The 27,162-nt window shown below is 42.2% G+C and overlaps 1 protein-coding gene and 1 long non-coding RNA gene across 5 annotated transcripts in view; one reads left to right on the top strand and one right to left on the bottom strand.

Annotated features, from left to right (window-relative positions):
* Positions 1-24,709, bottom strand: part of ST3GAL1 (ST3 beta-galactoside alpha-2,3-sialyltransferase 1) — a 78,750-nt gene extending 54,041 nt beyond the window's left edge. For all 3 annotated transcript variants that reach the window (XM_071553802.1, XM_071553805.1, XM_071553804.1), the window contains exon 1: positions 24,503-24,709. The gene's annotated coding sequence lies outside the window, so the exon portion shown is untranslated. The remainder of the gene's footprint in view (positions 1-24,502) is intronic.
* LOC139671250 (uncharacterized) overlaps positions 24,235-27,162 on the top strand; it is a 105,055-nt gene continuing 102,127 nt past the window's right edge. For both annotated transcript variants that reach the window (XR_011697692.1, XR_011697693.1), the window contains exon 1: positions 24,235-24,435. This is a non-coding gene — a long non-coding RNA (uncharacterized lncRNA). The remainder of the gene's footprint in view (positions 24,436-27,162) is intronic.

Here is a 27,162-nt window from a genome sequence, read left to right as displayed (position 1 = left end):
TTAATCTACCTTTTAGAGATGATGTATAAGAAATTATCATAATGATTAAGAGGCAAACACAGCACAAATGGAGTCCCTATCACCCAGGCTGCAAGCAAACATTAAGCTTTATAATTTATGACTGTGCACAGTAAAGAATAAGTCCATCTCTCAGAGGCTTTTTTTTCTCGTAGCCATACTCTGAAGGACTTGGTGCATGTCAGAAGCCGCAACCATTAAATACCCTTCAGTCGGACCTCAGGAACGATGAGGTTTCAAATTCTTTGAGTAGACTTTCTGGTCTCAGCACTGAGAATCACACCTCAATGTTTATTCTGCTAATAGGAAAGTTAGGGAAAAAATCCTTAGAATGTGAAGACATAGATTCCTACATTTCTACACAGCCTGAAAAGGGGGCATTTTGGGGAAACACCATTAAGATGATCATTGACAACATCATTAATCTTATCAATACAGCAATAATGCACAAGTCTAAAACCTGCAGCATCAATGTCAAACTAAAACCCATTTGTCTGGAACTGAGGAGATAGTTTTTTACACTGGAAATGGTACTACATCCCATTGGAATGCTCTCCTGGTTTTCCTAAAGGGTATATGTTAGGCACATACTTCACCAGGGATGTGGGGATCCCAGGGGTCCCAGCCACTTCTTGCTGCATCAACATCACCTGCCATACACATGACATAGAATCACAGAATGGTTTATGTTAGAAGGAACACTAAAGATCATCTATTTCCAACACTTCTGCCATGAGCAGGTGCACCTTCCACTAGTCCGGCCTTATCCAACCTGGCCTTGAACACACAGCAAGGCATAACAAAGACTCTTTGGTAGCCCACCAAGAAAGGAGGCAAATGCAGGAGCTACACAGGTTAGAAAGATGAGGATTTTAGCCAGGATTTTGGATAGATGATTACTACAGACTATTAAGCTGTTTTCCTCTGGCTGGATTTATTGTTGACTCAACAAAGGAGCATGCAGGGGGCTGGGTACTTGCCAGGGTTGTGCAGAACACTTGTGCCAATTTTTTTTTCTTTTAAAAGGAAAAACTAATGTAAAAACGGAAGGAAGCCATAGACACTTGTTTTCTGTTTCATCTGCAAACCTAAAACTAACTTCTCTCTCAACAGAAAATTTGCAGGTGCAGAAGCCAGAAGCTTGGGAGAAATACACTGCCCCCCCCCCCCCCCCCAATTAGTGCCTTTCACAAATACTTCCAGTGGATGGTTAAAAAACCCACCTCCATCACATGCTTCAGTTCCCGAAGTTGAGCACATTTTGATTCACCTTCTCCTAGAAACTTGCAGTCCCTTTTCTAGGGTATATGAATGATAAAGCAATGACAAGGGGAAAAAGCAAACCTGACAAATGCCCACGTCCCCAAGGCAGCCAGCTCCGAGCAGGTGGACACCTCGGGAATCATTTGTGTCTCAAGAGTAGCAAGAGGTGGGTGATCTGGATCTGCGGAGCGCTTAGGTTAGTCAAATGACTTTTGCAGGGCTCTGTGCCAGAATGAAGCAGGATGAAACAGAGATAATCCGCTAAAAGATGCTCCATACAGCAGGGGAACAGCCAGATGTTTCCTGTGTATGTTATTTCAGAGTAGCATAAGATACATATCAGGACAGAGGTTCAGCAAGGTCATCAGCAGCAGGTCAGAGGAGGGAAAAAGGTTTAAAAAAGGTGTAATATAATAAAGTGAGAGCAGAACTCCAGAGAAAATGCTTTGTGCTGGGAAGTTGTGCTGAGGTCTGGCATTAAGAAATGGCAGTCAGGGCCCCAGAGTACCATACCACAGCAAAGCTGCACGTGGGCAGATGGTAATCTGGGGGTCTGTGCAAAATCAAATATTTATAAATGGTTCAGCACAAACCTTGGAAATAAGGAAAGCATCACTGTGAAATGGACTAACCATTTCTCAGCAACCTGAAATTCAGCTTTTGATTTAAAAGCTCCCAAAATAAATAAAATAACATAAAATAAAATAAAATAAAATAAAATAAAATAAAATAAAATAAAATAAAATAAATAATCAACTTATTAAAATGGCATATAAGTAAGAGGTTTCTAGGCTTGTTTGTTTTTCTGAAAGCATTGGAAATTTGAAAGTCTAAGGATCATCCTTAATAGTCACATTAGACCTCAAAAGAACTGCCTGCAACTTAGTTTTGTTTCTTTTTAACATAGTTCCTTAAATGTCTAAAACTAGGTAATTTGGAAAATAGTGCCTCTAGCAGACATCTGGGTTTCTGTGGTCAGACCTTCCAGTTATGTCATGTGCTGTTTAGCAACATGTTTCCTTTTCTTCAAGTATCTCAGTGTCTCGGAGGATTTTAGATCACATCATATCTAACGCTATAGCTGCCCAGCTAGTCAAAAATAACCAAAATATTATGAGCTGAACACACAAAGAGACAGAGTGGAGCATTGAGAGCCAGAGGTGTGATGCAGAATTACAATCCAAAATCTTCTGAACAGGAGTCATGTTTTCACATCCCACAGCTGCATTTACAAGGCACTGATCCTTTCATTTCTCTATGAATGACCAATATTTTAACTTTATTCTTTTATATATTTAGCTTTTAACAGAAAACAGAAATGATGTTTCTCTAGAAAACAAATTTCACTTTTGCATCTACTCATTCCTTCCTGATAAAAGTCAACAAAAACACTATTTTGCAATGACAGTGAACATGTGTAAGAGCAATAGACTATCAAATTAAAGACAAATGTGTTATAATTTCCACATTGGCTTGCACACACAGCAGAGCTATCCTGATGAAAAAAGAGCTAATGAATCCCCTGCTAGAAATCATCAGACAAATGCATCTGAACAGTGTGAACATAGCGAAATTGCCACAGAAGTTACAACTGTTCAGATGGCTGTACAGGAGAAAGTCCATCCCCAAGTTATCACCAGCTTTTAGTGCTTAAAAAAAAACACCAGAAAGTTATAAAAGGCTCTTTAAAATAGGAAAAGCCATTTCTTCCTTAACCTTATAGAGGCAGTAATATAGCCCAAAGCATCAGACACAGGAAGTATCTGGTGTATCAGAAATTTTGCTGTCCTGGTTTACTCAAAACTATAGCACAGTGGCAAGTTTCAGGGTCAACTAGACTTTGACAAAGCATCAATGCTTCACTGGAACTTGAATGTTGCTATTCTTTCATCTGAGAAAATATACCCTAACATTTGCCCTGTGACAGAGGGCTCACAACATCCTTTTAATCAGGGGACAAGGTCATGTATTAAATACTTGTGGAAGGTGTTTTCTCATGTGGAAAATAAACACTTTGGAAAAGTTCACTCACTGCATGTGTGGTCACTTGGGATTGGGTCAGTCCGGGCTTCTCATTCATGAGACTGTACATGAGGTGTACACAGCAGGAAGGCATCAAATTGTTTTCAGCTAAGCCATGGATCTTAGCACAACTGATTTTATGGGGTTTGATTATATTTTTATGTATTAAGGTTTTATGATAAAGAGTCTGGGTCCTGGGTTCTGCCGTACAGATATGAGTCAATCAGGACAGTAAGATTTTTTCCCCTCCCTATAGAAAGGGGAGTAGATTCTGTTAATGTTGGACTATAAGGAAGCATAAACGAGTTTCTAGGGGTTTTTTCCTTTCTCCTTTTCTCAGTGAGAAGGAGAAAAGCTGACTCTGTACTTGGGGAGTTAGCAGTTTGCCAGCTCAACCCAAAACACCGTGTCAATACTGTCAGCCAGCAGCATGGTGAGGGGGCAGAGGAAGTGGGAGTCTTCTCTGTGACAGCCACAAATGTACTAGCCCTGAAGTGAGACAGAGGAATTGAGACCTACTCTCAGAGCTGAAAGGAAGGTCTTGTTACCAAAAATGAGCATGGTTTTCCTTCTTATCATAATCATTTCACATGGTTTTGTTCTCCACTGTGCTTCCTAAGAAAATGAGTCTCAGAAGCCAGGCTTTTTCCCCAGCTGTTTTTTTTTCTCTTGACTCCTCTGAGGACTAGCTCCATTTAACAACTTTTCCTTGCCCATTTTTGTCCTTACTGCTGACCCAAGACAGCCAGGACAGGGCTCAGAGCCTCCTTGCCTGAAAAGCCACAGAAATTAAGAATAAAGACATGTCTGAAGACTAAATGCACTGGAGCTGTGACAGTCAGGAAGCCCTGCAAGCTTAAAACTGCCTTCTCTGGCACGGATGCAATTACCACATTTCAACCCCCTTCCCAGCACTGTGACCAAGAGCAGACAGAGATAACACTGCTATACAGGCTTTATCCTGCCAGAGAAAGAAAGACAAGTAGACAAGTTTTGTGGTGGTGACTCCCTCCACTCTCCATCACTGCATATCAAGTGCAGTATGACAATAACATCTCTGAGCAGGTGCCAGAGTAATTGCAATCCATGCAGCACCTCGAATTATGGAGCTGCCTGGGCAGCAGTAATTCCTCCTGCCACCAAGGTTTTCTGCTTGAAAGGCTGACACCTTAGCAGCTGCTTTGTGCCTGGCAGCTCTCCAGACTACAATCTCACTGTGCACCTGAACTAATTTATTTGTGCACTCAAGCACCCTTCTCTGCTTAGGGGTCTTAGTGGCTGGATTTCACTTCTACTGTCAGGGTAGGCAGCCTGCAGCAACACACTCAGATACCCTCTCTAACGATGTTCCACAGCCTTGCCAAGCTGATAGCAAATCCTGCTGAGGAGTACCTATATTGTCATTTGCAATCATGTGTACTACCTATCAAGAGCTGTTAGTCATAGAATGGCTTGGGGTGGAAGGGACATTGGAAATCTTGTTTCAACACCCTGCCATGGGCAGGAACACCTTCCACTAGACCAGGTTGCTCAGAGCTCCATCCAACCTGGCCTTGAACACTTCCAGGGATTAAGTTAGTTAAGGAAGGAAGGAAGAGAACTGGCATTTCTCCCTATCCCCTTGTTCTGAAAAGGATAAAAAGTTAGAACATCTAACCTACCTGCCCCATCTAACCTGACCCTGAACTCTTGCTTCTCTGGGCAAGCCGTTTCAGTGCGTCACCACCCTCACAGAAACTGAGTCTCATTCATTTTTCTCATCCAGTAAATTAAAGTCTACAAGGTTGTAGCATAAAAAACAACAACCATAGAGTTAAGATTCTCAGATATCAGAAGCTCAGCTATCATAAACTACCTGCCCAGCAAAAGAAAGCATGTTATATTTTATAAATAAGTACATTTAGGATCAAGTAAGCATTAAACTCTCCTTTCCCCATCCAAAACAGTGGAATCTAGGAATATTGCTCTAACATATGTTAACATCTCATCAGTCATGTTTGCACAAAGTAGGATATGGAGAACCTTTAAAGTGAGAAAAACAGAGTGCATAGTATTATTTATCGTACCAGAATCTTCTTAAATTGTAAATTCAAATTTCCTCATGTGTCTTCAGTAGTTTAAACTTTTGGCATCTGTGACTTCTCCACAAAACTAGCCTTCTGCCTTTCAGATCTTCAAGGATAAATGCCTAAGGATTGTCAATACTTCAGTGTTGTATCTGTGCAGTATCTGTACTGACTCATCCCACTGTTCCAAAACCTTTTAATATGATAGCACATTAAAAAAATCATAAACAAGAAATATGAATTAAAACCAGAAAAGCTCTGAAAGAGATGTAAAGTAGCAGCTACAGACTACAGCTGGCAAAACCACACTGAAGTGGAATTCACAGCTCTTCTATCACAGAGGTAGAAATGAAACTCTGTATTCAATATAATGTTCCCCTTTTCCTTACTTTAAAAATGAACAGTCTCTATTTACCCAATCTCTACAAACAGGATCCCTTCAAAGGCTGGAGTCAGAGATCATATCACAGACCTCTGTTGGAAGAAAGATAAAATAAATGTTATCTTGTTTCCTTGAAACTGTAAGTCACCAGTTCTCAGCCTGCAACTATACAGTAGTTAAGAATAAACTCAGATCAATACTGTAACTGAAATCCAACCTCTCAAAGCACTGGCTATAGCAGTGTTGCAGGCAGAGGGGCCAAGTGTCACCAGATGTGGTTGGGAAGTGCAGTTGGGAGGTTAGTGATTTAGGCTTCTGTCAGCAGACTGTTACAGATATATGCTGGATATTTCATGAATAACAGACTTTAGTCATCCAGGAGAGTTTTTCCTTGATTGAGGGCAGGTTGATAGATACTTTCTGTATAAATATTTATATCTCATTATCTGCTCCAGGAGGTACCTTGTGTGGGGCTCAGCTTGTTTGAATGGTCCATCTAAACCTGCCTCTGTTTTCATTTCCTGTACATTAGAAGGCAAGAGAAGTGCTCCCATTTTTCTTGTTGCACTTTGGGATCTCACAGTGTAGACCTTGCTAGTTTTTATTATTCCCACATGTAGCACAGACCCCTTCCCATTGTTACCCACTGACACACTGACACTGCAGTGGTAAAAAGGAAGAAGAAGAAGGTAATGACACGAAACACAAGGTTTTAACCTGAAGTTAATTCCTGTTTGGCTGTCTGAGGCTACTTGAAGAATGAATCCTGTTCTGCTGTTTAAAACAGGGATTACCCAAGCGACTCACCTCTTGCTGAGAGGGAAACCGCCGGTTTGTTCATCACATGCCAGCACTCAGAGCACAACATTTGTTCCTGCTTACAGCAATAACCTGATTCCTGCAATTTATTCTTGGCCTGCTGTGGATTGCATGGCTTTGGGGAAGTTGCAATAAAAACTGAAAAACTTGACAATTTTAAACTGATGCTTCCATTCCCAACAGCCTCTTCCTGTACAGATTGGTTAAACTGAGATTTAAAAGTTGTGCTTACATTATAAGTCTCATTCACATAGTCAATAGTATCATTAAACTGGGGAAGAATCTGCTATGAAATTTAGTCATCTGGTACCATGAAAAGGTGCTGTATCGGTTCTTTGATGTTCTGATAAAGGCTGGTACTGCAAACCAGGAGATACCAGAGCTTTTCAAGTTTGCTCATTAGCTTCTTTGCAATGACAAAGGAAACAGCAAAGAACAGGGCTTTAATCTGTAAATAATTTTTCATTCAGGGATTTGGGAACAATCTAGAGAATATAGAAGTTGTTTTGTTTTGTTTTCTCCATGAAATGCTTCATTAAAGTACTGCTCATTTAATAACAAGTTTGGGGAGGAAAAAAAGAAGGGAAGTGAGTGATGCATCTTTATGCAAAACCAAAACTCTGGCACCTCTTTGCTCTTGTTGTGCTACAGTTTGCTTGAGTTGCAGGAGATTGGTTTTGCATAAGAATGTTTCACAGAGCAAGCATGAAAAATGATTTTAAAACACAGAGGAAAAATTAAGAGGGAAAACACAAGACAAGATCACCAGATGAGGAGTTAAAGACTGACATCGTGATCTCAGCACATCAAATAGAACATATGTATTTACATGCAGACTGTGCCCTCCTCCAAAAAACACATTCTCCCCTTGGTGCACAGATACACAACTTCAGATCAAAGAATTCTCAAGGTTTGTTTTTTTCTTTTTATCAGCCACTTTCAGTCACTTCCTCCAGTAACCCTCACTCCCTTGATATGTTGGAAACAGGGCAGCACTTTGGATTCAAGTTTCAACATTGTACATCACCATGACTGACTAGACTTCAGCAAAAAGACTGTGTAATGACAATTTCAGGAAGAGGGAGGATGAATTTTGGTACAATACTGCACATCAATCTTTATTTTACAGTAATTAAGGGCAGCAACTACAAGCCTGGCAACACGAACACTACTGCTGCAGGTATCCAGTAGCAGTACTGCTCAGGTACCCCCGCAGCAATACAAGCCATGAGCTTTGTAACTAACACAGATTTATTGTGGGACTCTTCTGCCTAGTAATCCCCACTAGTGAGACAGTATTATCACAAAAGGCTGCCCAGAACAGTGGTGGATGCTCTATACCTGGAAGTTTTCAAGGTCAGGTTGGACAGGGGTCTGAGCAACCCGATCTAGTGGAAGGTGCTCCTGTGCATTGCAGGGGGTTAGACTAGATGATTTTTAAGGGTCTTTTCCAACACAAATCATTCTGTCATTCTATGATGCTTCTTCCCTGCCAACACACCCCCAAGGTCAGAGGCAGAGTATGATTTCTGTAGGTTAGAGAAGCAGTAAATACAACACCTAAGAGAGTCATGCTGCTCATCCAGGCAAAATGTGATGAGATCTTGGCTGCAGCATATTTGGTAAAAGCTATAGGCAGAAGAAGAAACTCAATAGTCTGATTTGTGATGGCTGGTTATTTTAAGGATACTGGAAAATGCATTGATGATCCTAATTTAATAATTAAGAGCATCGAAGTAAAACTTGAGGCCAAATTATATTCTCATTTTAGTTCATTTAGGTCTGTGAAAATGAATTGAATTACTCAAGATCTTCATTGATGTAGTAAAGCTGGTCATTTTGGCATTTCAGTCCACAGGTACTCATTACAGAAGCTAAACCACAGCCTCGCTCCAGATGGCTTGTCTCTATAACACAGCATACATCCAAGGCACTTCAAAAACTAATAACCTACTGATCATATCCCTTCAATTAAAAATTACTCAATATTTCCAAGAGTTGGCATCCATTTTAGAAATACCAGAAAATTACAAAGTGCTTGGCCAATAATATGCAGCTTTTCCTACATTGCAGAAATGTCAGTTAAATAATATTCACCAGTTCAGCAAGGCCGTATAGTTTGTATCTGGTATGTGGTATATTGAAAGTTTCTCCACCTCTACATCTGCAGTGGCAACAGACTTAGTGGAACCAGTTGAGAGCAAAGACGAATAGGGAATAATGTCTCTTACCCAGTAGTGGGGTGTACTAGTTCAGCAGGAGGGACCAGCTAACCCTGTGTGGGGGGTGATCAAAGCTGTGTATTCTACCCCCTCTATTCATTCCCCAAGGACAATGGGCCATTAGCAGCAGCTGCCCAGGGAGCCATTATCACCTTCACACCCAGCCTGAGGGGGGGCGGAGCTGCTAATGGGCCATCAACAGCTCAACACCCCCTGGCTCCCAGAGTTAATCACCCATTGTGTGAGTCCCCGCCCAGGGGGAGGGACTGGGTGCTCCCTGAGGGTACATAAGTGGTTGGTAAGAAGACCTCAGGAACTTCTCGTCGGATCCAGAGCAGCAGCAGGACCTTGACAGGAGGAGATCACCGCTCTCGCCCAGACCACAGCCCTCGCCTGCACCAACAGGTTTTTCTTTTCCTTTTGCTCTGGACTTGGGGGAACCACAGGGGTCTCACCACAAGGGCAAACAAACCCCTTGGGTTTGTGCCCCAGGACACTGGGTTATACTGCTGGGGGTTTGTGAGTTGAAAGCAATTTCCCTTGTGTGTCAGTGTTGTTATTGTAATATTATTATTAAATTTTAGCTCTGACTTATAATCTCTCTCGTGGTGAGTTCATTTCCCCTGCTGGTTCACCTTTAAACCAGCACATGGGGGTACAGATGGAGAGAATTTTTACAACAATTTGATTCAATCAAATGGTAAAAGCTCCAAAGAAATCTCCAGTATCACTCTTTTTTGATGAAGAGGAATCAAGCTGATGTGCATGTTGCTGCAGTGGGGTTAACCAGAAGGTCTCATTCCCCCATTAAATCACACTTTTGCTTATGTGGCACTTACTCTGGTTTATATCAGGTGAAAACAGAAAAGTAAGGAGGTGTGGATCTGAGGTGATGATGATGTCTATTTCGCAGAAATCACAAAAATACAGAGAGCTCACTACAGAGTTTTCTGTGTTTCTTATAAAAACTTTAGACACAAAGCCAAGTGGATTTTTTATTTTAGTGCAAACTCGTCAGAGCATCATTCACCAGCTATTTTAGTTTGCATCAATGAAGTCTCATCTCCAGGAACACAGTCATTAGCTCCTCCAATATCTGCTGACAGACAGACTGGGCTTACATTGGCCATGGCTAACAACTTGAGGTAACTAGCAATAAAGCTAAATTACACCTTTGCTGAAGTAAGACTTTCTCACTCATTGTAGAGAAAATTAAGGGTATTTTCCAGATAAATGACTGTGCATGTCAAATTTGGTTCAATATATTTAATCTCATAACCACACTTTCAGTCAGGAAAAGGTGGCTCAGCTCCACAGCAGGAGCTGATGTTTGCATGGGATAATTCAACCAGTGTGAGCAAAATCTTCCTGTGCTGGGCCTTTCTGAAAAGTGTCCCAAAATTCAGACATCTTTCATTATGTTGAGTTAATTATGGGATGTAGGTATTCTACAGTCCATAAACACAGGACTCTCTACAGTAATCTAACTACTATAGTTTAAAACTTGGAGAATCTCAAACTGACATGACGAAGAGACAGTTATTGGGAAATCAAAGCTGATAACAGAATTCAAGAACAAAATTTAAACGGCAATAGGCAGCTCAATGCATGAGGCCACCCATCTTGCTCACACTGTATAGCTGCATTTAGTTAATTCAAACACTGTGAAAATGTGTCACTACACCAAAAATGTGCTTTGCAGCAATGACAAATGTGACTTGTTCATTTAAGAACACAGGTATAAAACAACATACCAGTTTCCTTTAGAGCAGCCCTATGAAGAGGTGTTTTAAACTTTTCTTTTATCACGATACAGACAAGTATGATACAAACACAGACTTAAAAATGAGCACGTAGACAAAACATTAGCAAAGTCTATCAGTTAGGGGTTGCAAAGGATTTGCCATGATGAGATAAAGGCTACCTGTACTTTCCCACCCCAAAACTGTACATTTGCTTTTGGTACCTGCCTCAGTGAACACTAATTGAACTTGGGCTAATAAAAACCAATTTTCTTCTCAATAGCTAAGCATGCCATAGCCTTTTTTCCAGAAACTCCAGTATTTTCAGCTAACAGCTTCACACTGTTCTAGATTGCAGACCTCTTCTTACAGATGGCACTAATGACCAGAGACCCAAAGTACTAACTTATTTTTGCTTCACTGCTAGCAATGAGAATCACTGCAGGTCATTAAAGAGATTTGTCTGGCTGAACAGCTTCCAGAGTTGCAATGAAGTAGTTATTTAATATCCTTAGATGAAAGGTATTATGCAAATAAACAGCATTGTGTTGCACCAAAGAGGGTCCTCTGATTATCATCTCCTGTTAGTGCAATAGAGGTAAATGGGTTCTAGACTGAGTTTTTGCAATACAATTTCCTGGACAAACTGTGGTCGGCCTAGCTTGACAAATTTAAACAATTAACCCATGGGAAGTCAGGTTTCCTTTTGATATTTGCAGGTCAGCTGAATTGAGACAATATCTGAAGTACAAAGAGGCTTTCAGGGCCAGATTCTGATTTCATTTGGCATGGTGTAAATCAGGAATAATCCCTTTAGAGATTAGTAGGAGTGAGATCAGATTCAAGCACTTGGAATTAAGCACAAACCATGTGCTTGTGGACTTATTCTAATTCTGCTAAATACAAAGCAATTCTCCTTCATGTCCCTCTCCTGTCTAAAACACTCTGAGCTGAGTAGCAAAGAAAGCACTGCTGTGAACACCCAAAAGAAGATGTTTGGCACTGCAAAATACTTTTTCCTACAAAGTTATTAAATATGCCCTGCAATTAAAAAAAAATAAAGACAAAAAAACCCAAACACACACACAAACCAAAACAAACAAAACAAAAAACAACAAAACCCACAGCTTAACTAAAAAAACACAAAAAAAAGAAAAAAAGAAAAAAACCCCTTCAAATTACACAACTAGAGCAGAAATGTGTTTAAAAATCCCTCTTGACCCCCTAACCATGAAATGAACTACAGTAACAAATTCTTACAAGAAACTAACATGTTTAATTACTCCTATTTACAGCATCTGTTTCTGGTTCTGGGCACATATCAAAGGAAAGCATGAGCAGAGCTTTTGCCAGATGTCTTTAACATCCTTAGGAAGCATCTCAATGGGAATTCCAGCATCGTCATGAATTAATGCAAGGACATCTAAAGGTTACTTTTTTCCTTTCCCTGCCACTGTCTCCTTTGATGGGTCAAACATTGAAAAGATAGCCACGCCAGTGAGCACCTTGTTTATGTTTAATTAAAATCAAAAACAAAAGAGCAAAAACCTTAACGAAACTGTACATCTTTGTGCAACTAAACCGAAAGCGTATAACTTCTGCCATTCACAATGCCTGTGATAGATCCCTGCTAATACACCCCTTTGAGAGTGCACCTGGAGAATCCTGGTGAAAGAGGCCAAATTACAAATCTTCATCCTACTTAGATCAAGATACAAATCTCACAAGCGACGGGGGAACTGTGAAGTTACCCACTGAGAAGGATAGCAGGAGTCTGCATAAATACTGTTTTCATTTGGTGTAGAATGGTGTGCTGGTTTGGGCTAGTATGGGTCTATGTTTTGAATTTGTGCTGAACATAGTGTTGATAATACAGAGATGTTTTGTTATTGCTGAGCAGGGTTTATACAGAGCCAAGGCCTTTTCTGCTTTTTGTACTGCCATGGTGGCAAGGAGATAGTGAGCGCATGGGAGCTTGGGAGGAGACACAGCCAGGATAGGTGATCCAAACCGACCAAAGGGATAGTCCAGACCATATAACATCATGCTCAAGCACTTAAAATGGGGGGAAGGAGGAAGTGGGGAACATTTGAAGTGATGACATTTGTCATCCCAAGTCCCAGTCACATGTGATGGGGCCTTGCTCTCCTAGAGATGGCTGAACACCTGCCTGCCCAAGGGAAGCAATTAATTAATTCCTTGTGTTGCTTTGTTTGCATGTATGGCTTTTGCTTTCTCTTTTATACTGTCTTTGTCTCAACCCATGAAGTTTTCCAGCTTTTACACTTCCGATTCTCTCCCCAGTTCAGCTGGTGGGAGAGTGAGTGAGTGCTTGGGTGAAACCACAAGTGTTTTAGTCTGTCTGCTCTAATGCTTACATCACTTACGACTCCTAAAATAGCCTACTGAGCAGGCTGAAGGACACCTTTTATGCAGGATGCCAGTGCTGTGGCTTTGTTCTGCACTTCCTGAGAAAAAAAGAAAAATCAATTTCAACTCTACCAACACCCAAGACACTCTCCAGGACCTGCTGCATGTCTTTAAGATCACTCACCAGGTTTGAAATCTTTCACCATGTACTGTTGACAAGGATCTCTTATCCTGTGGCCTTTGAGGAAGTAAAAAATCTTATTAACAATCTCACATCCCAACTTTGGACTGGAAGTTGAAATTCTACAAGAGCTATAAGTGTACTGGCAAGGGCTGCCACACCTATGAAAGAATTTCCTGAGGAGGGTAAGTTTATAACAAAAAAATTTATCTTTATTCATGTTCAGCTGGACTCTTAGACAGTGATGACTGATGGCTCTAAGGAAGGAGCTCTACTATACACATGGAAAAGTCCTGTTGGTTTTGTGGAAAGAAACCACAAACCTGTTCATACAAGTGCCATGTGTTACACAGATTATAAGAAGTCACAAGCTTTGTAAGTCTCCATAAGAAGATGATAGCTTTAGCAATTGATTCAAATACATGTGCTGAGCAACATCCCCGTGCTGACTCAGAGGGAATCATCCTGCTCACGCTGTCTCCCTGAGAAATTTTGGTCTTGCTTTCAATAGTCTCCAGGTAATGAGCAGATCAAGCCCTAATGAGCTCAGTAGATATGACAAGTCTATACTCAACATTCCTGTGCATGACCCTATTCCCTCTAGGAGAAAAGTGAAACTGTCATGAAGCACTTGTTTCTGACGGAAGAGAATATTATAAACAAAACACAGGACTTGATCCGAGAGGCGGAAACACCTTCATTTCCTTGGACGTCAGTGTTGTTGGAGGCAGGCAAAAAAATGCTTCAATGTACCTGCGCAGGAGTAGCAATAAGTTCACAAGAGAGCAAGGCAGCTAAAGGAGGAGATCTGAAAGATTGATTCTGACAGCTATAAAAGCAAGAGGTTTTTAAGTCAGGAAACTGTCAGTGCCCTAATAACAGTATTTTCATCTCCAAGAACTACACTAGAGGAATGTTACCTGACGTGATACAAAAGTAACAAAGGCAAATTTGGCTCTCTTCCCTTTGGAGAGATGAAGGACTGTGAGAGAGATGCTTTTCAAAATAAGCAATCTCTCCCAGTTTTACCCTCAACTTGACCCTTGGGCACCAATGGCAGTAAGCCCCATCTCAGTATTTAGAGGAGAAGGATGCCAGCAGCACTGAAGCAGGTGGCAACAGTTCCTATGGTACCAGTTTCACCCTGTGGAAGAGCTGTCTCCTAAAGCCAGCTGGTTTCTTCCAAGAGTCGGAAGAGTTACACGCCACCCCGGTAATCCCTGCTTTGGTTTGTGCATCTCTGCCAAGCAAGCCTGAATCTCTCATAGGAAATGCATTAAGCAGGCTCGGGGTCTTGTTCCACCTCCAGTCTGTTCTGTGAGAAACATCTCACTGAAGATACAGACCAATATCCAAAGCCAGTAAATTTCCAAACAAGACAGTAAAGACGTAAAATTTGTAATGGCAGAAAATAGCCAGACTCATAATATTATTTTCCAAATTCAGAGACATGCCAAAAGTGTGGTTAGTGGTTCTGAGAACAAACTCAGGGGAGAGTTACACCTCAATGAAAAGTCATTTTCTAAAATGAAGCTGTAATGGGGTTTGGGTTTTTGTTGGGGATTTTTGGGGGTTGGGGTTTTTTCATAAAATACAGAAAACCTCCAATTTTGTGTCTGGCAGGATGAACCAGGGAAAAGACATTTAGAGCAAGGTTTCCTTAAAAACTTAGACACTCAAAAAAAAAAAAAAAGAAAAGGTGTGAGTCCTGGAGAGTTCACCTGAGGAGGTCATAAGGGTTGCTTTCTGCTGCACTGATATAACTCTTCATCTGGTTTCTTCCCACAGGACAACTGTCCCTTTTCCAAAGTAACAACTTGAAAATGGGGCAAACTTCTTAAGGTTTATCAATTAGTGTGATAACAGTCAACACAGAAAGGACTTGGGTATTTTAAGCCAAAGAGACAAAGGTCTACTGTTCCTGGTATAGAGGAAGCTTTTCTCCAAGAAACAGTAGAGACAGGGGCTGCACAAAGCACTTCTGTCTTAATCTGTGAAAATGTAAGCTTTGTATAGCTGGTGAAGGGGCTGAAGCACAAGTCTTAAGCTTGAGGTGTTCATCCTGGAGAAAATGAGGCTGAGAGGAGACCTCATCAGTCTCTACAACTCCCTGAAAGGAGGTCGTGGTGTGATGGGGATTGGTCTCTTCTCCCAAGTAACAAATGACAGGATGAGAGGAAATGGCCTCAAATTTCACCAAGGGAAGTTTAGATTGGATATTAGGACATTTTTCCTGAAATGAGTTGCAAAGCATTGGAACAGGCTGCCCAGGGAAGTGGTGGAGTCACCATCCCTGAAAGAGTTAAAAAAAGCCACGTGGATATGGCACTTGAGGCCATGGTTTAATGGTGAACATGGTTGATGGTTGAACTTTATGATCTTAGAGGTTTTTCCTAACCACAACGATTCTATGATTGCATTCTTCATCAAGACCTTTTACAGGTAAAGGAAAACTGTGTGTCCTCCTTCTAAGACAGCAGAAACAAAGCTCAGCCAACAAGCTGCTCTCGTACTGCAGCAGTGGGTCAGACGGCAGCAGAGGAAGCAACGAGCAGCCTCTTCTCCTGGGGCTCTATGAAACAGAGACACACCTCTCCAAAGGACCTGGATTGGTAATTCTAACCTCTTGATTCTTTTTCATACAAACCTCCATTTTTTTCCCTCTATTAAAAAAATTCCAAAGTGAATTGCAATCACATAGCAACATCCTCTGCCAATACTTGACTCAGTATTGACAGTAGACTCTCATCTTGCAGAGAGGCAGCCTACTTATTCTGAGCTCCTTTGTTTCATTGCTACTGGAAAATGTTTTAGCCACTTCTGCAATTAATGTATCACCTTTTACTTTTCAATAACCTTGTATTTTTCAACAGTCGGCATCCATCACCTGCTCCTGCAGTTACAGCACTTTTGGAGAAAAACAAATCACTGTCTTAACTGGGCATTTACACCAAACTTCTGTTGGTGTAATTACTGTCTGAATTCTGAGCATTACGTCAAATTGCTCCTGACAAATCTGGTGGCCTTCTACAAGGGTTTTACAGCATTAGTGGACAATGGAAAAGCAATCAACATCATCTACCTGGACTTGTGCAAATCATTTGACACATTGTCTCACACAACATCCTTGCCTTTAAACTGGAGAGACATGGATTTGACAGCTATAGAACTGGGGGGAAAAGGAATTGACTGGATGGTCACCCTCAAAGAGCTATGGTCAACAGCTGAATGTCAGAGTAAGGACCAGTAACTAGTGACATTCCTTGGGAGTCAGTATTGGAACTGGCACTGGTTTATATCTTTCTTGGTGACATGAACAGAGGAAGCTCACTGATGACACCAAGCTGTGTGGTATACAGCCAGCACACTGAAGGGGAGGGGTGCAATCCAGAGAGACTTGGACAGGTTTGAGAGACAAGTCCATGAAAACCTCATGAAGCTCAACAAGGCAAAGTGTGAGGCCTTGCACCTGGCTCAGGGCAATCCCAACAGATATAGGCTGGGCAGAGAATGGATTGAGAGCCCTGAGGAGAACTTGAGGGTATTGGTTGATGAAAAGCTCAACATGACCCAGCAAAGCACACTTGCAGCCTAGAAAGCCAACCATGTCCTGGGCTGCATCAAAAGAACCATGACTGGCAGGTCAAGGGAGGTGACCCTGCCCTAACAAGCTAATGAAGTGGCAGGACAGCTGTGCTCCAGTAGTTTTAATCACAAAGCTGTGAAGCTGCTCCTATTTCACACATCCTGCTACCATGATACAGGCTTTTTCTCTGTAACTCTTGGTCTGAAACAGTTTTTAATTTTGCATATCTATTTTTGCACAGTTTTTAACAGAAAATCTGTGACAGTCACAGCAAGTCAATGACGCTATTTTCCTCTGAGGTGTCTCAGGATCCAGGCAAGAAAAAGTGGTGCATGAGAAAGTCAATGACACTTTATTTTCCTCTGAGAGGTCTCAGAATCCAGGCAAGCAAAAGCAGTGCATGAACAGCCACATAGAGAAAGCACAAAACTGTACAATCCTTTTAGCACTATGGTGATAACCTCATTGTAGTAAACAAAACAGAAATATAGGTGACTTATGTAGCATTGGCTGTGATTCTGCACATCTCTGGTCACTGCATTACTGACTGCAGTGGCAGAGAACGAACTGCTGAAGCCAATGTCCCATCCTTAAAGTTTTTCTCCCATGCAGTTGAAGGTTCTCATTTCTTTTTTCAACTCAAAATCAAGCTGTTGGACAAAAAGGCAATGTTTGTATCCTTACTGGAGTCTCCAACTATTTTACATGCTGAACTAAACTTCCAGGAAACTGAAATGCTGTCATTGGCAGCTGTAAAAACTGGAACAGAGGGATGAGAAGGCAGACACTGATCTCCTCTCTGTGGTGACCAGTAACAGAACCAAAGGGAATGGCATGAAGCTGTGTCAGAGGAGGTTTAGGTTGGATATTAGAAAAAGGTTCTTCACTGAAAGAGTGGCTGAGCACTGAAACAAGATCCCCAGGGAAGTGGTCACAGCACAGAGTTCAAGATGTATTTGGACAATGCTTTTAAGCACATGGTGTGATTATTGGGGCTGTCCTGTGCAGGGCCAGAAATTGGACTTCGTACAGGTAAGGGAAGTGAGTTAATGACAGTCAGAAGAGGTTCAGGCACAGCAGGCACAGGAGGCTTGATCAGAAGCCTTGAACAAAGAGCTCAGAACTTTATTTTTAGTTACATCTTCACCTTTTATGTACTCTTGTGTACAACATGTCATCACACTATTGGCTAGTCACTTTACTAAGCATAATGGAAACATTCTACTGGCTACAAGGTATCCCACATTCTACAGGTGGCTCTCTCCTCCTCAAGGTTGTACTATAAACTCCTTCATTCAAGGATACACACTGAACTGCTTCATATCAATTTCTTCATCAATTACCTCAGACATTAGGGGGTCCGCAGACCCGCCGTTAACCCCCACAGGACTTGTTGATTCTCATGAGCCCCTTTCAACTTAGGGTATTCAGTGAGTCTATAATAACTCAAATAATTTCACTGCAATGATTATTGCCTTCTCAGCTGCTGAACTGTACATGCCTCCATGTCCTGCCTGCAAACTTAGTATCTATCTGCTTTGTGTTTCCACCAGTGCTGCTGCTTGATCACCCAGAGATACCAGCCCTCCAGCATTAGTAGCTAAAGTTTGAAGCTGGACTTCTGTTAATGGAATAGAGGGCAATCAAAAGTTCAGTTTCACCTCTCAGGCTGAATTTTTAGGCTAGAAGTAAGCCTTAAGTTTGAGAAGAGCAGCAGGTCTGTTTGTGAGATGCAGAGTGAACCCACAGGAAAACTGATCATATTTGCTTCTCGATAAGAGCAAATTTTAACTGAAGGGGAAAAGCAGAGTATGTAGGAGGAGGAAAGAAAAGACACATCAAGAAGCAAGTGGTCTAATTCTTCTAATAAGCATTAGACTGAGGAGCAGGAGAGGTCCTTTCTTCAAATGTACAGAATTGCCCCTGAAGAGAAAATCAGGGTGAACCTTCCTAAGAATAATAACATCTGTGCAAAAAATAGAATCAGAGACAATAAATAAACGTCCACATTCAGGTATAATATCAGTATAGCCATTGGCTGATGAACTGTCTTAATGCAGGTCATATCAAATTCAAAAGAATCATTGTGACATTTCTGAAGGCAAACTTTCTTGGCTCTTTTAAAATGTGCAATTCTGACCACCTAAGACTTTTAAATGGACTTCGAATTAAGATTAGGTAAACTAAAAAGCAGGAATATCTCACTTTATCAAAACCATAATTATCTTGACCTATTCTTGTTTAATTAAAGATTGCTTCAATTCAGTGTAAACCAATTTTTTTCTCAGCATTGTCAGAAAAAAATTAAAAAACCTAAGATCATCAGCAAAAAATTATTTAAGTTAAACTCTGGTAAGAGAAAGCTTTAGATGCATGGAGCAATAGTGCAGGCAGCTAAAGTCTCTCACTAATGCAGGCTGCAGCCTACATATCTGCCCAAGGAGGTCCTGTAAAAGGCATCACCATATCCCAACAGACTAAGGGAATTTAGGATATAAGTGTGGATCTTCTTATCACACCCTGGCAGCTTTGGATGCACTCTAGGGTGTCATAAAAGAGCCAAATACTGTCAGGTCAGCTCTAATTCAAGTTGCAGGTACCCCTGCATCATGTTCTTTACATGTGAGTTTGTAGAAGTCTCAGGGTGAAGTAACACAGGTCTCTGTTTGATGACTAATCCTGAAGGACTGTCTGTAGGACTCAAAGTCCATTTTTTGACCCAAATATTCAGATGCCATCTTCCAATTTGATTTGTAGTTTTGCATGCCAGAATGTAAGCAAGTACCTTAAAAAAAGAAAATCCAAACTTGGCCATGTGCAGTGTGCTTTGAATTTGAGCTGGAGAGTGGGAACCTGATTCCTACCTAAAAAAACCTGGAGGTGATGCCTTATGCTTCCCTGGCAGGGTCATATTAACTGAGTTGGCAGATTTGATAGAATTAGATTTCTTTTTTGAGCTGGTACAGCACTGATGTGTCAGCACACGCAGTATTTCAGATAAGTAAGACTAAGTCATTGATTGAAGATCCAGCATCCAGAAATAATGTAGCGTCCTTTAAAAGCATCATCCTTTGTTTTGTGTTGGTGTGTAGCTCTAAAAGGAAAGTTAAAAAATCTAAAAATCCACCAATTCTGGGAAAATGTCAGTAGCAATTATCTAGTCAAGAGACATTTTCAAATTGCATCAGATTTAATACCTCAGTGTCATTGTGGCAGTTTTCACTCTGCAAAACAGTCCTACAAAGGGATAGATAAGGAGAAGTCCATTGTGGGAGAATTTTGGGGATCCCAAGAGTACATGTGGTCACCTCCATGCCAGCAGCAGTCCTGCGTCTGGCACCAGCAAGGTGGGGAACACTGTGGTTGGACCCTGTGGGCTCTGACCAGTCACTCACACTCCTCCTCCACTCAAACCCTTTGGGATGCAAAGCTACAGAGTGTTGAGCCTCCACTGAAAATTACTGTTGAGAGAAAGGACTTCCAAAAGCTACTATGAAAAAAAATAAACCAAAACCAAAGGCTTTATTGATATGATGTCCTCAAAGCAGGAAAGCTACACATCAAGTATTTGTAATTATTTACACATTGTGTCTCTCTGCAATACCTTGTGATTGTCTGACAGAAATAGCTGCGAGATCAACCAGTGGAAACACGTGTGGTTTGATGAGATTAACAGGTTTCCTGAAATAGTATGACCCCTGTCTGACCAAAGGTTTTGTCATCTCATAAGTCTTCTACCCAGTGAAGAACATGCACATCATTCCAGATAAAGCAACTTAATCATGAGCACTTCAAAGTGCAGCCAAGCCAGGAAAGAATTGTTTTCCACCCTTCTTTCACCCAAAAATTTAGCAATTACTACTTTCTTTACAATTGATGACATCCCTAATCTTAACTTGTGCTTCAGAGCATATTCTACTGATATTATTGGGAATTTCCTTTAAGAAGAGCTCCCTGTCCCCCAATGCTCCCCATTTTCCACAATCCATGGCTATTTCACAGCTCACAGTGTTGTACAGCCCTGACTTACTGGAGCTTTCAAAGCTCTGAAGGACACTTTCCATGAAGTGATTTGAGTTTGCTACTTACAAACTGGAGTATGAGACATTTGGCATCAGTGGGAAGTGGAGGTTGGAGTAAGAGAGGGTCAAGTGACCAGAAGGGTGACAGCAGTTCCTCTGTGGCTGCTGTTAATGAATGCCAATCATGTGACAAGAGGAATCACATGAAGGGACAATTTATATTGATAATGTTATCTACTTCCTAAATTAAATATTAGTGTCCAGAAAGAAAATATAGCCCCCTGCAGCTGATAAAGAGCAGATACCTACTGGGCAATTGATCAGTCCTCAAACCAAGCTAGTCCAGAGAAGGATGCAGACCTGCTCTGGATGGGCTGCAAAGGCATTTGTTGATCCCGCTAGAGGGACCAGGTGTACCAGACCTGCGAGAACTGGAGAGGCAGATGGGAGCTACAGAGTTCCTAGGCTAGTTGGAGCCTCCAGTAGTCTGCTACCACAGGCACTATGGTAATAAGAGCAATATGAATATTTACAGCAGCAATTTGTCTGCATGTTCATATCTTGTGCACTAGTCAGAGTGCTCAGGAAATATCTGTATGAGTCAAGAAGCTTTTTCACTGCTGTGAGCAAATCCTCTGAGGTTTGACCTGACTGATGGCCCTGGAGTTTATGATTTAGCTTGCATACCTCTGACTTAGGCTTTTGTTTATCAGTTACGAGACACACCATAAACACAACAGATGAACTTTAACAAAGTTAGGCAAGACTATGTCAGAAAGAGGCAAAGTATGTTTGCCACACTTCACCTAATTCACTGGAATTCACACCCATGTTTTACAACCTGTATGAGTAATCTCAGATCAGTTAAAAAGGCAGTTGCTTTTCTTCTCCTTGCAAGCCTGATTGTATACAGGCCATTTAGCAAATATTTTAGAGTAAATAAAAATATGTTATTTTCTAGTAATATTTATATAAAATTTAAAAAGTGACTAGTACAAAGCTACCTGGGCTTGCACTGAAAGGTATCAGAGTATCTTGGAAAAGGGGCTGGTTATTACCAATAATTCTTCTGCTTCAGAAGTAATCCTAGGTAAAAGCTTTATCCCTCACTTCACCAGTTCATCTATCTACTGAGGAGTGCTGCTTCAGATAAGACACCGATAGTCCTATGCTGCCTTCTGCAAAGTATAGAAGACACAGAAAATATTACAAATTCATGAAGTCTGGTGTGAGAAAGAAAAAAGTCAAAGAAATTCTACATGTGGCAGTGTTGAAAAAAAGACAAAAAATGCACCCTTATTCAGAGTTTTCTCAGCAGAGCCATGAAAAGCTCCACCAGGTGGTGGGATTAACAGCACTTGAAATATGCTGTGGAGCTGAGTTTGCTTTTACTCCTTTGCTTTTAAAAACACATTTCTGCTTCACCATGTTTTTGAAAATACTTCTAAAAGACACTCCTAATAAAAATGTATTTCTGCTATCATTTAACAGCAGCATTTGCAATGCATTTGACATAAAAGATGCATTTATAACTTAGAAGATGGAACTGCCATCTGCATGACCCTAGTTTCCCCCTAAGTTACTTCCAGTTTTACATAAACGAAAAATCAAATTGATTAGCAGATACTAAATTATGTTGAGCTGTAAAAGTGACCTTCTTCAACTGAGATGCTATCACCATTATTAGTATTATCAAAGTTGAAAAAAAAATAAAAAAAAAGGCTGCAAGTTCCTTTCTGATCAGGATGTGTGAAAAATTCACACTAACAGGGCAACACACTGTCTTTCCTGCACAATCAGACTGTGCACCAAGTGAGTGAGCCAGAAGAATAAGGAATTGGATTTTTGTCTTTTGCTCTTTCAGAAACTATGCTCTTAGATGCTACTAGCAGAAAAGTAAAATAAATATATATTAGCATAACTGTACTTAAAAAACTTAATGTTAGCTTTAAAGCTGGTTTGGCAGGACCATAGACTGGGACTTTGTTGAGGCACGGGATATAAACGTCCAGTCACTGGCATGTTACCCAGCAGCAGCACCAAAATAGAGTAAATGAGGTGAGAAATTGGCAAGGGAACAGAGTGCCAAGTTTACCACAGCCCTATGGTGGAATTGTGTTAATTCCAGGATAATCAAGAAAACAAGTGCCTTTAACCGATAAGCAAATTCACCCTTTTTATTCACACACAACCATTCCCTCCCCCAACCCGACCACCACCTGAACATGTGCTCAAACAAATTAAAAACTGCCAGTTCCCGAATGAGCCCAGAAAGGACCTTAAACACAGCCGTGCCCTGCAGGTAACCACACTGCCGTTGCCAAAAGCAGGAAAGGGGACACAAGGCCAGCCCCAGCATCTTCTAAGATGAGAGTAGTTCTGTCGAGGCATTGTGAACAGTGCTGCCGGCTTTGGCCAGAGATGGAAAAACTGAGGAGGGGTGAACACATTGGCTGCGGAAGGTGCTGGATGGCATAGATGGCACAGGATGCTATGGATGTAACAACCCAAGTATTTCCGAGCTGATACTTCACACAGAGCCACCCCTCCGGCTAAAGCCATGTAAATAATATACAGAAGGAGCGTGCTGCTAATTGAGTGCCTCCCGAACTGCCAAGAGGCAGGAAGACTCCAGTTAAAGGCGACTTTTCATTTAAACTTGTGTCACTGAAGAACACCAAAGTAAATGAACTCCTGAGGACAAGATCAAAGTAGAATAAGAGACTTTCTTTTTTATATCCTTGAATCTCCTGTCCCTTTTGCACACTGAAATTTAATTTCCTTTTCAAAGAGAGCTTTTGGAGCTTATGAAAATTGACCCAAAAGATTACAAGGGCTTTGTCACCCTTCCAATCTCTCTGAAATATCCATAATTAGGGAGGTTTTTCCTTTAACATATGTGCCCAGCAGGCAAATATATAATTCAAACTTACAATTATATGGATGAGTTATTTTTAATGTATCGGACACATACGAGTCCAACCATTAAAAAGAGTTGAAAAATCTTGTGTGCCTCAAAGTAAATACACATATTTAAATGTTTTTCTAAATAGTTTGTTTTCATCTATGCCAAGACTACAGGCAATCACAGTAAGGATCTGGGAGGTACGTTTGTCACAGAGATAAATATATCAAGTGCAATAGAAACAAACTGGTGACCTCGAAGATTAATTTATACTCCACTAGAAATTAATTCTGGAATGAGGGGCGTATGAGCAGATACCTAAGACAGCTAGTCTGATTTTTGCTCTCTAACGGAGTAACACTGGCTTTCCTCTCTCGGCAACCAGCCTACCCAGGGGGAAAAAAATAAAATAAAAAAGAGATCAGCGTGCAGGACTCCGCCGGGCTGGTCTCTTCCCGCTGCACCCACCCGGCGGAGGGGCAGGACCAATTCCCTGTGGGGCAGCCCTGGAGGGGAGAAGGGAGGTCCCCCGCCACTGTCGCCACCCGAGCATCGCCCGAAGGTGCCCCTTTCTCTGGAGCCCACACGGGCACCCGTCGCCTTCCCTCTGCCTCCCTCCAGCGGGGAAATCCCGGCTGGATGGGGCGAAGGATCCCCGCTCCGGAGTGGCGGGGCACCCAACAGATGATGCTGCGAGTTCCGCCAGCGCCGGGGCCACCTCTTCTTCCAAATAATAGACATAATTAAAAAAAAACCCAAACAACAACTCAACAGCCGAAAGAGCCTGGGAGGCTCCCATCGCGCCTCTCGTAGCAGCAGGGAGCGGAGGGGATGCAGGTAAGCGGAGGGGAAGGCAGGGAAGGAGTGCGGCAAGGAGGGAGAGAGGGGGTCCCGTGGTACTCACGGCGGGGCGCGGGGGGCGGGCGGGTGGCCGAGCCCCATGGCCGGGGGGACGGGCGGACGATCGCTGCTGTCGCGGTCGCTGCTGCTGCTGCTGCCGCTGCCGCTGCCGCTGCCGCCGCCGCCGCCGCCGCCGCCGCCGCTGCCGCTGCCGCCCTGTCTTGCCTGGCTGCCGCCGCTGCTCGCCGAGCCGCTCCGAGAACCCCGTCCCTCCCCTCCGCTTCCTGCCTGCTCATATAGCGCGCCCTCGGCCACGTGGACGGCGCGGGGCCCCGCCGGCTCCTCCTCGGGGCCGGGCAGCGAGGGGCGGACCCCCCCATCAACCTTTCCATCAGCCCTCTCCATCAGCCCTCTCCATCATTCCCCGTCCATTACCCCCTCCACTCCGTCTCACCATCCCACCCCCCCACCCCCCCCATCTCATCCTTTCATTATCCACTTCCCAGTTACCTCCTCCGCACTGTCGTCCCCCCATTCAAGCCTCCGAGAGGGGCTCTGCGTCGGAGAGGTGCGATGCGAACCCGGACTCACCTCTGCAAGGCGTCGGGATAAAATCCTGCTCCCGGCGGGTACTCCCTAGAGGATCACCACCCAGGAATGTCTGTTCCATTCAGCCCCCCAGACTACTGTCTGAAGTTGGGCTGTGTGGATCCCAAGGGTGATTGCAGCAGGGAAAGTGGAAAGAAATTCTGCACTTCTCATAGGAGAAAATGTAGATTGCATCATTATTAAAATCATCATCAAGAATCATAGAATGATCTGGGTTGGTAGGGTTCTTATAAAGATCATCCCATGGATAGGGACACTTTCTACCGGATTGGGTAGCTCAGAGTCCCATCCAACCTGGCCTTGAACACTTCCAGGAATGGGGCATTCACAACTTGTCTGGGCAACCTGTTCCATCATCACCCTCTCAGGAAAAAATGTCTTCTGAATATCTAATCTAAATCTACCCTCTTTCAGTTTAAAGCTGTTCCCCCTTGTCCTATCACTACATTTCCCTGGAAAAAAATCCCTCTCCAGCTCCTTTGTAGCACCTTTAGTACTAGAAGGTTATATAAGGTCTCCCCAGAGCCTTCTCTCCTCCAGGCTGAGCAACCTCAACTTTCTTGGCCTGGCTTCACAGGAAAGATGCTTCAACCCTCTTCTTTCGGTCCAGCACCAGAGATTTTTAAGGTGACTATAAAAAACTTTAGAATTAAAAAGAATACAGCATCATTAAAGAATCTCCCAGACAGATATATTCAAAAGATAAAGTATCTGCTAAAACTATTTAACAATATAATGTTGGCTTTTTTAGTGTCAGTGTGTAAAGACTGACGCCAAGACTAGAAGCAGGGGGATTATAGCACCTCCAAAGAAGCAAATGATCTCTGAACTTCTCTTCTCTGCCCTTCCATAGGCAGTGTAACATGTGCAGTGAACATCCACAGCACATATCAGAGGAGAAAATGTATTCCTGAGCTCTAAAAACCATATTCCTTAATGCTGGACAGCCAGTGCATAACTCCCTTTGTGAGGCAGATGAGTTTACAGGTTACTAATGTAGTTACCAAAGCTGCCCACACTGTAGGTTTATTACATCCAACATACCATACTTCCACTGGAAACTGTAATGTGCTATGTAGGAGCTGTAAGTCATCAATCATCACCAAGCTTGTTTCCATAGAGTTATATTAGTAAAAGCTTATGTGTGAATTCAGACCGGTGTCACATCATGTATCACGCTGTGCAGACATTTGCATTTGGGTGAGAATACCTGTGACAGCCTGAGCTTTCTGCTTAGGGAGCATGAGCCCATACAAACCCTTGAAGGGACTCATCCCATCACTAAATCCTGCCTTTGGATATGGAAGAGCAGAATAATATTATAATATCCTTCATAAATAGGGCTTGGAAGGGGTTTAACATAAAGCAACAAATATTAATAAAACCCCCAAAACCTTAGACCTCTTTTACAAGGAGTGTATCAACACAAGGAATTACTGTGTGATGAAAACAGTCTACTAAATAGCTCTTCAGCGCTTCTTCCAAGGAGCTGCTTGACGCTGCTTGGGATAGGGCCTTCGAGGAGCTCCAATTTGATCATCTGTGACAGTTTCTGTTACCCTCTTGGCTTGATGCTCTCATACCTTCAGGCAAATTAGTTGAATTTGGTCCTCCATTTCCTTAACAATAATAATGGGTGAGTGGGTCTGTTTATGAAAAAAAATCTCTGGGGAACAGCTCACCAGTGGTAGCGTTGTTCATCAGGTTTGGAGATTTCTTCCACACATTTTTGAGGGGATGGCGGGAGTGAAAGGATGATGAGTGCTACAAAGAATATCCTCTGAAAGTGACAGTGCCTGGGGAAGGAAGAGCCTGAGCACTCTGAATTTTACTGCTTACTGTACCACACCTGGTCTGTCCAGAAGTTCAACAGAGAAAAAGAATGAAGGTAGCAAACAGCCGATTTACCACCATACAGCTTACAAAGTTTTGCTAGGTGGAAGAAAGCTTAACCCTGTAGTCAAGAATGTCCTAACTAATGATAGTTAATCCAGATGGGACTGGAACAGGTTACTCAGAGAAGCTATGGATGTCCCATCCCTGAAAGTGGTTTTTTTTTTCTTTCCCATTGTATTTTCCACCTTTGTGCCTTTCCCCTGGAGCACACAAGAATGT

This window comes from Pithys albifrons, chromosome 4 (genome assembly GCF_047495875.1).
Source record: "Pithys albifrons albifrons isolate INPA30051 chromosome 4, PitAlb_v1, whole genome shotgun sequence".
Taxonomy (NCBI): domain Eukaryota; kingdom Metazoa; phylum Chordata; class Aves; order Passeriformes; family Thamnophilidae; genus Pithys; species Pithys albifrons.
Note: the sequence above shows the minus strand (reverse complement) of the source record. Positions and strands in the feature narration are given on the sequence as shown.